This window comes from Opisthocomus hoazin, chromosome 4, assembly GCF_030867145.1.
Source record: "Opisthocomus hoazin isolate bOpiHoa1 chromosome 4, bOpiHoa1.hap1, whole genome shotgun sequence".
Classification (NCBI taxonomy): Eukaryota; Metazoa; Chordata; class Aves; order Opisthocomiformes; family Opisthocomidae; genus Opisthocomus; species Opisthocomus hoazin.
The window spans coordinates 20,920,730-20,929,681 of NC_134417.1; positions in this window are offsets into that span (position 1 = coordinate 20,920,730).

Below are 8,952 nucleotides of genomic sequence, written 5' to 3' on the forward strand. Positions count from 1 at the left end.
AATGACTGGATTTTAAAAACAGTTTGATTAACAATGGTTTGGGGTTTTTTTGTTGTTTCTATAATGACTTTACAATGCATTAGGAAATGGACTTTAGCATATGGTTTAAAAGTAAAGAAACTTGGTTGAGAGAACTCTCAATACTGCTTCTGCCATTAAATCTTAGTGGAGAGGTGGAAAAACAACAGCTCTTAGGAGAATTGTAGAGGGTGCATGTTTGAAAAGTGCAGGTTCCAGAGGTTCTTCTGTATTCATTTATCTCCACTTCACATAAATTCTCTCTATTTGTACTTCTGGTTCTCCTAAAGCACTTGGGTTGAATGCTGCTTCTCTGTTTTGGAACAGTAATGAGCTGCTGTAGCAGATAATACCTGGAGTTCGTTGGCCTAATCCTTCAGTGAGTGACACGCTTTCAACTGGGCTTTATCCACTGGACTTGCTTCACCTCTCTACCTGCATGAAACAAGGGCAGATCCATTTAAAGTCAGTGGAATTGCACAAGTGTGAAGAGAGATAGGAAGATTATCCACAGTGTATTATCTGAGACCAGAGAGTATCTTTGGCAGGTGTTTGCTGTGCACATAAAGATGTTAAAAATGCATTAATCCAACACTTGTTTCTCAGTATCAAGGTAGAAAGAGGTACTGTGAATGAAAGAACAAGGTGTACGGTTGTAAAAAGACATGAACACAGTTGCATCATAAACTAGGTGTGCTGCATTCGATGTGTCTGTAGAATTTTATGCAGGAATGCATTATTTACCTGAAGAAGCCAGACTATGGACTTAACTACATGCAAGGAGGCCAACAGTGTGAGAAACACTGTGTGAGCCCATGTATTACCCTGGGCTTTAAAAGATGAGATGTAGGTATGAAATAACCTGTGAAAAGTCAAATAGGAAAATCCCCACGCACCAGAAGAGATGACGACGTGTGAGTTAACACCAGATATTTCGGGGAGTTTGTAAAGAATCCTTCAGACTTATGGGACTTGTAAAGCACAGCAGCGTGATGCCAAAAATCTTTGATTGCAGCTGACTAGAGAGCTTGGGAGCTAACTGAGATCTCATTCATGGCCATGGCTCGTTTTTGCTTTCTGTGAGCTTGTATGGGTGGGGATTGTTTCAGCAAAGAGCGGAAGCTTTTGTGCGAGGCAGGGCTGGCTGCAGTCTCAGTAGCCTGGAGCGATTCATCCTTCTCCGCTTTGACCTACCATGTATGCGAGTGCATGTGAAGCAGTCCCTTCAAGGACTCTTCCTCCTTGGTATTACCTCCTATTTATAGGAGATCATTTTCCAGTCGCTCCTAATTGCAGCTACCCCTAATGCTGTTTGCGGTATCTCAGCAGCAGCATGTTGGGCTTAATTAGGAAATGGCCAAACTACCAAATATGTGGGAGTCTTAGATGAGTAGTTTCTGCTTGTAAAAGCTGGTGAGCACCTGCTACTCATGTAACAGTGATACTCAGAGCATATTTGGATTAGCAGGTCCAAATTCAGACAGAGGAACAATGCAATTCATCTCCGGGGTATTGCATTTATTTACGTCAGGTGGGATTATGGGCTGCTGTACATTCTGCGGGTCTGTCTGGTAGCTGGCACCGAGGTACCCAGGCACAAGGGGTGGGTGCTTCTCATGCCTTCCCTTATGACTGGTCTTGGTCACTATGTCTTTGGGGGTCTGTTTTTGACTAGTCTATCTTTGGTTTACCTTGTCACACAGTCACGGAAAGTTAATTAATAAGACAGCTTTTATAATGTTTGTTTAACAACTTTGATTTAAAGTTTGTTTACTTGTGTGCAGCACAGATTTTTATTACACAAAACCCAAGTAATTTCTAATGAATGTTATTGAAAAATACAAACAAAAGTGACAACAGAAGAATATAAATAAAAACAAGACAGATGTTTCAAGGTTGCAGTGACCCCAGGCACACAGAACTGAGGAGACAGAGGTGGGAGGCAGCAGTGGATAGTACCAGTCTGTCTTTCGCTGATTCCACAGTCCCAAGACACATACTGGATGCTCAGCTGCCACATTTGCAATTACACCCTTGAAATAATGTCTGATAAAATCCGAGCTATAGTGCTGACCATTTGTACTATCCTTCCCTTGAGGCTGAGCTGCTGCAGTCCTGGACAACAGGCAGGATGCAGAAGGCTTGGGGGTCGTTACACACGGCTGAACAGACTGCACCTTCCCCTGAACTTTCTTCCCACAAAGGCAAAATGCAGCAGGGCAGGGTTAAGCCCTTGTCCTTAGGGTGAGCCATGTGTTAGCCCGATATCAGCACAGAAGACCTGACAACAGTTGTTGAAATGTAAGATGTAGCCACATACCTGAAGCTTTGAAGGAAGCATCGGAGGTTGTGGGTGAATGGAGTGTGAAGGGAGGCACTGGAAGTTCAGGGTGGATGCGGACGTGTGGAGCAGTACTGCTCCTCTTAACAGGTTTCTCGATAGAGAGACGGTTACATCAGCCTGGAGTCCTTTCATGCATTGCCTAGTCTATAGCACATGGGACAGATTTCTGAAGACAGATTGTTAATCTAGATTAGCATTGATCTTCACACAGCTCCTCACAGCTGCTAAGAAATTCAAGGATCGGTCAGACCGCAGCTATATGTATATATGCACTGGGTATATATTAGGACATAATAAGCTTCCAAGGGAGTTCTTAATTTGGGTACAGACTATAGATGCTAATTATATAGCAACAGTTTTGATAATTAGCATGCATACTTTTAACTTGCATTTCTGACTGCAGTAACAAAGCCAGCATTGCCTTCTCCTCTCACTAGCTTCAAAGGCATTGTCTCAAGTTGAGGAATGATGTCCTAAAGCTGTTGTGAGAAAGTGAAGCTGCGTTACTGCAACTGTCAGCCTGCCCTGTTAACAAACTGCATGGCAAACGAATGGGCAGCCAAGCTCTCGGAAATGGTTCATGAGAGCTTTGAGGTTACAAAATGCCAGCCAGCATTTATTGTCAGTGGCATACAACGTAGTATTCCCAAGGTGAATACAGCAGAGGTCTTCCAAATCAGAGCATGTCTCCCTAAAATATCAGGACCCAAAGACATACCTTGGGTCTGGATTGTAGGCTGTAATACTTAAAGGAGAATATAATGTACACATTCCAGAGGGAAAAGTAATAATCAGTGGAAGAAATGAGAACAGAGACAAAGAGACAGAAAATTTGAAGTTCCCTTGGGTGATCCTGCCAACCCTTGGACACAAAGCTGGTATAGGTCGTGAGTAACACTTCAAAACATTGGCACCGTAATCTGTTTGGGTCTTTTCATAAATCTCAACAGACATTTTAAATTGCTGTAGCATTTTTGTAACTCTGATTGCAAGTCATCTTTGAAAGCAAGGCTTAGAAACCCAAGTGACTTAGTCTTTTACGGAATTTACCCCTATGAGAAGAGCCCTTAGCGTGTGGTTGTGCGACTGCAGTGGGTGCAGTTGCAGTCTCTGAGCCTAGCTAGAGTTCTCCAGGACAATTCCCTGCACAGAGCTGGGGTTGCCTGAAATGCCCACATCAAAATTAAAGACTACAGTCCTCCGTCTCTGCTGGGGTGCCATATTGGTTACCAGTCTCAAGGTACATGTTCCGTATAGAAACCCATCATCTCAGTACTGCAGTGCCACAGTCAGATCGTAAACATTTGAATGTCTTCCTAGAGACTGGTTGAGGTGACCCTGTTCTCAGCAGGTGCTGCTGAAGATGATCTAGATTTCCTCCAGGAGGAAATGAAGCTGTGTCACATCATGCAGGGGCATCACTTACGTTTGGCATTTGGGATAAAACTTAATGTTCTACAATTACAGTGTCGGATGGCTGGCAGCAGTTTTGCCAGACAAATACCACGTGTCTTTCCCAGAGGGATTCAATCTTTAATATTGTTTTGACACTGGGAAGCTTCTCCAATTTCTGTTTATTAGAGATGACTTATCTTTGTTGGAAGTGCTGCCTTTAACCCGACACAGCTGGTGCCAACTACAGCACTGTGGAAAAATCATGGCTGCAGCGTTTTGCTTCTGTGGAGTTGCTGTACGACCAAAGAAAACTGTCACCTTGCAGAAATGAAGCCTTTGAAGGGCTAAGTGTGTGTTAGCTCTTCATCTGCTTTGTGTGCTTTGAGGCTGTTTCCAAACAGTTTCCCTTTAACACGCTGAAAGCGTGGAAACCTGTTTCTGAGGCTGCAGGGAAAAGTTGAAAGTCAAGCAGTGCACGTGGAAGGGAAAGCAGAACAGAGGCTGGGGGATGCTACGGCTGCGCTGGTCTGGAGCCAAGCTGAGGAGGGGTGCGTCTGCCTAGCTTCACTCCCCTCTTCCCTACCTTTATGTTACTACATTTTTTAAACCCAAATCAGCAGCTGCAGTGGACGTTCTCGTTCTGAAGTTAAAGTGGTGATGAAATGTAGCGTTTTGGGAGGGGCAATCTTGTTCATTTGCGGCACATGTACAAAGCTAGGTGCCCTGAGTCCAGGCAGGCTCTATTACTTGGGAAAGAGATCCGCATACACAGCAAGAGGCTGGTTTTAATCAGCATCCTCGTGCCCAGTCTTCCTCCAGAGCAGAGAATGGGGGTGGCTGTTTGCTCCGTCTTCACCTATTTGAGCCACCACTTTTTCTTTAATGGGAGCTTGGTGAAGCCAAGATGTTTCTCTGACTCAGGGGAATCTTGCCTGTCCTTCTGGGGAAAGAGCAAGCGTAGGGTGACTGGATTCATTGCTATTTTATACAATATAAATAATATGCAAGGTGTAACAGGAGTGGCAAATGTGACTGTGCTGAATATTCATGTAAATGCAGTGATGCGCTTGATCTTTCTTCTAAGGGCTTTTACTGGGCATTTTGTGGGGCAGAGGAGACACGTGAGCGATCATGTTGTGAGATCACATCACCCTCCTGAAATGCTCTAACACGTGTTGAATCTTTATTCCCTAGAGGAATGGCTGTAGTAACTGAAAAATTGAGATCAATACATAACTGAGGCCAGTTCTGGAGGAAATGGATCATAGTAATCCATAATTCCAAAATAACTTGTATTAGTTGGTGTCTACCTCCCTGGGCTGTGTTTTTCCCACCTACCTGCTGGTCTGGTCCAGCAGCTTTGCTAAGGGCTGTGATGTGCAGCTTGGGAAGCACCGACCAGCCTCGCACCCGTTGCAGATTCAGGCCATAGTTCCCTAATTGACTACCAAAAAATCATGAGTGAAATTTTCAGAGGTCTTGTAGCCCCTTAGAAGATGACGTGTTTTCATGTGTTTGAGCCATCTGGATGCAGAAGTCCCATCAGTCTTCAGCTGGGTCGAGGCTCTGAAGTCACAGCCACAGCCGGAGACGTGGTTGCAGAGGTGGCCGTATCGTGTGGTGGCTCTCATGGGTACCTGGAGCCGTCAAAATGCAGTTGTCCCTTCAGAGATGGGTGCGGAATGCCCGTCCCCATGTCCATGCGCCAGCATCAGTCTGTCCTGATGGCTGTACTGCCGAACGGAGCTGGCTCAGCCTCAGCCCAGGCGAGCTTTCAGATGCTGTGATCGCACCTCCTGATGGCACTGCAGACATGCTTATAGAAATCCCAAACAATTCCCTCCTTAAACCCATATTTCAAGCTTTTATTTAATATTGCCCCATTCTCAGAGGTTTTCAGAAAGGTGGCAGTGCTTTATTGATATTGGTTTGTTGTTCTGAGGCAGGCGAAGTGATGGTATTTTATTTTGATTTCAACAGCACACACATTGGTATTTCGAGAAGTGGTAATGTCCCGGGGAGACGGAAGAGGGCAGCTGTTTTTTGAGAAATGAAGTGCGCATTGACTATTTTTGAGAATGAAGTAGCAGTCACTCGCATCTAGTTGAAAGTTTCGGGGTTTTTTTGCATGAATGAATAAAAATAGCACAGTATTCCAGGGCCTGTGATGGTGTAATTAGTGTATAAAATAGCTGGACCCCCATCACCTTCCACAGAGTCCCTGGGCTTCATCTGGCTAAATTAGATACCTTGCAATTTTATTGCAGTGTAATTAAAAAGTAACCAAGGGAATACAGAACTCGGTCTTCAGAGATGTTCAGCATCAGACAGAATAAGAAGCATTCGGCTGCTCACTGGGTTAATAGCCAGTTTCTTTGTTTACTGCCCAAACAGAAAAAAAATAATTGTTGTGAATTGTCACTCTGTATGTATGGAAAAATCAGATTTAGTAAAACCTTATTCAACCCTCCAAATGTATATTTTTTAAATGGAAAGATGTTTTCAAATTGTGTTTAACAACTAATGCATGAATTCCAAAGCAAAACGTCCTGAGTGAAATCTTTTTTCAAATCCGAAATAAGGCATTTTGTGACTTCTTAATTTTTCAAGCTTCAATTTCCAATGAAAACAATTACACAAGTTTGACAGGAGTTTGCCATGAGGTTAAGTCCACCTGAATCTTTATTTCCTGGCAAATATTTAGCTGAAAACGTCACGGCTGCTATGTGAGCAGCCCTGAGCCCGGAGTTCAGCCGCAGAGGAGCCGCGCTGGGGCAGCAGTACCATCCTGCCTCCCTAAGCCCGTATACCTATTTTTTTAATGTATGCAGACTGCATATAGACAGTGTAGCCTGGTAGCACAAGGTGGCCAGTTCTTTGCATAAAAAATTCCCCACTTCTGGTTTGCCACGTGATGCCTGCTCCCTGTCCCAAACTAACAACTCCTCGTCCCCAGCTCCCCATGGCTGCAGCTGTGCTGGAGTCATGGTTAGATCCAGAGTCGGGAACCTGGGTGTAATTTTAAAGCTAAATAATCATACTGGTTCACATGGCAACATACATCCTTGTATGGGGTTCTTAATGAGAGGGACAGTTAATCCCCATTCCCCGTCGGACTGAACTGTGCCTGGAGGGAGGGTGGGAAGCGGTGCCTGGGTGTTGCTAGCTCTGCTAGCAGGGTGACAAGCAAGTGATGGTGCAGTCAGCTGCTGAAGTCGAGGAAGGCTAAATATCCATGTGGGAATTACACCTCCCGGTGCCTTCGTTCGTCCAGTCAGGAGGTTATTCGGAAAACTCAACAGTGACTCCTTCCAGCACTTTCCCAGTGTCACTGTGCCTTTCTGGCTCTGAAAACAAATGGGAATTTTTACATTTGGCTTCAGGGAGGAGCATGTGAAAAGCAAATTGTCTTTTTTTTCTAAATAGCTCCGAGGCAGGAACAATTAGAGACCCTCTGTAATGAAACAGTACTGACTGAAAGCATAACCCAAGAAGACTACTCTTCTGATGCAGAAAATACTGAGGGCTGCCCTAAACTTTTAATCAGGATCTCGACTTGTATTTGCAGATCCTGACAAGGATAGCATCCTTTAATAACACTTCTGACAGTTCCAAGCTCCTGAAATTAATATGAGAGCAACGAGAATTTAATGGAACTGCTAATTACAGATGCTGGAATTATTCTCCTGCAATTCAAAACCTCTGATGTGGAGAAACTCTTAGCATGGATGGGCTGTCATCTAATTTCTGTGAAGTTTTGCTGTGAAAGGTGACCCTGGCTTTACGCACCTTCATTCTGCAAGATGTGGGCATCCTTCCCTCCCATTGACTTCCACACCTTGCAAAGAATTATGTTGCAAGCAATTAATTCCTCTTACTCTGGAGACTGTACTACTCATACCCCTAATGTGCCGTTCCCTCTATTTCCCCTCTCGTGATCAGTCATGAAGTCCTGGACTGGCAGGCTTGCATCCAGGCTCTTTCCAAAAATGCGGACTGATTATGCAGGTGGATTAAACCCAGAAGGCTGTAGCAGTTTGTACCTAGGTCGTCACCTCTGCAGGAGAAACAGCCGAACCACGCATGAAACAGCTCCTGCTCCCCTGTGCTTTCTGGTCTGGTTTATTAGGACAAACTGATGCAAACAATTTGGTGCTGCTTCACGCGGTTATTCAGGTATCAGTGGTGTGAATGGTGGAGGTGAAGGCCAGGCAGCCTCCAGGAGATATGAGAGAAGAAAGACTCATGAGCAGGAGCCACCTCAGTCTTTAATCCACTTGAGTGAGCATCCCAAAAAATCACAGATCTTTGGAAAAGCAATTTGTCATTATTGGTGGACTTACTCATGCCTTGCTCCAGAGCTGCGTTTCACCCTGGGCTTCCTCGAAAACTCACAGAGGTGCACAGAGACCCTGCCAGGTCCCTGGGTCCCGGTGGGCTGTGGGAAGTGGCCCCACAGAGCAGGCGACCAGCCCCGCTGCATGCTGTGCTGGTGGGCTGCCCCCTTGGCATGCGTCCTGGCTCTTTGCAGCCTTCCTAGCAATGCTGCGAGACTGCTGCTGGCCCGACAAGATGCTCTAGACACCCAGAAGAAGCCTGTCATCATCCTTCCAAAGGTTGTGTTGGGTTTCTGGAGGCTGCCTACATGGCAGCAAGCCCACGCTGCCCTCCTTGTGTGTCCTGAAATGCTCTACCTGGCTGCCTATAGCTTAGGAGAACGAGAATTAAGTTTGAAGCCTTTAAAGGGAGAGCTTTGCTTTCATACTGTTAGTTGGAGATCGGGGGAAGTCACAGACCGAGGGGCTGGATGCGAATCTTCCCCAAAACATGAACAACTTCTGATCTGTACAACTTTTTTCCTGTCTCTTTTACTGCCAGCTGTGAAACCTGAACCTTGATATTAGTTCCAGCTGCTGAATGGCGTTACATGATTCATCTCTTCTATTAATACAAAAAGTAATACCATTTTCTGCTTTGCACATAATGCCTTTTGAGAAATAGATGAAGACGTAAGGGACATTGAAGAATTATTTAATCTAAGCTTTTTTTCTTCAGTCCTGTATTTTGTTGCTTTATTGAGTTACTCTGGAGATGGTGCACAAAGGCAGGAGCCGTCTCATCCCGCTTCAGTGCCCCTCTCCTAAGGGAGGGTTGTGCATCTTTCATCAAAAAGTAATAAATGTCCCTTGGTATAA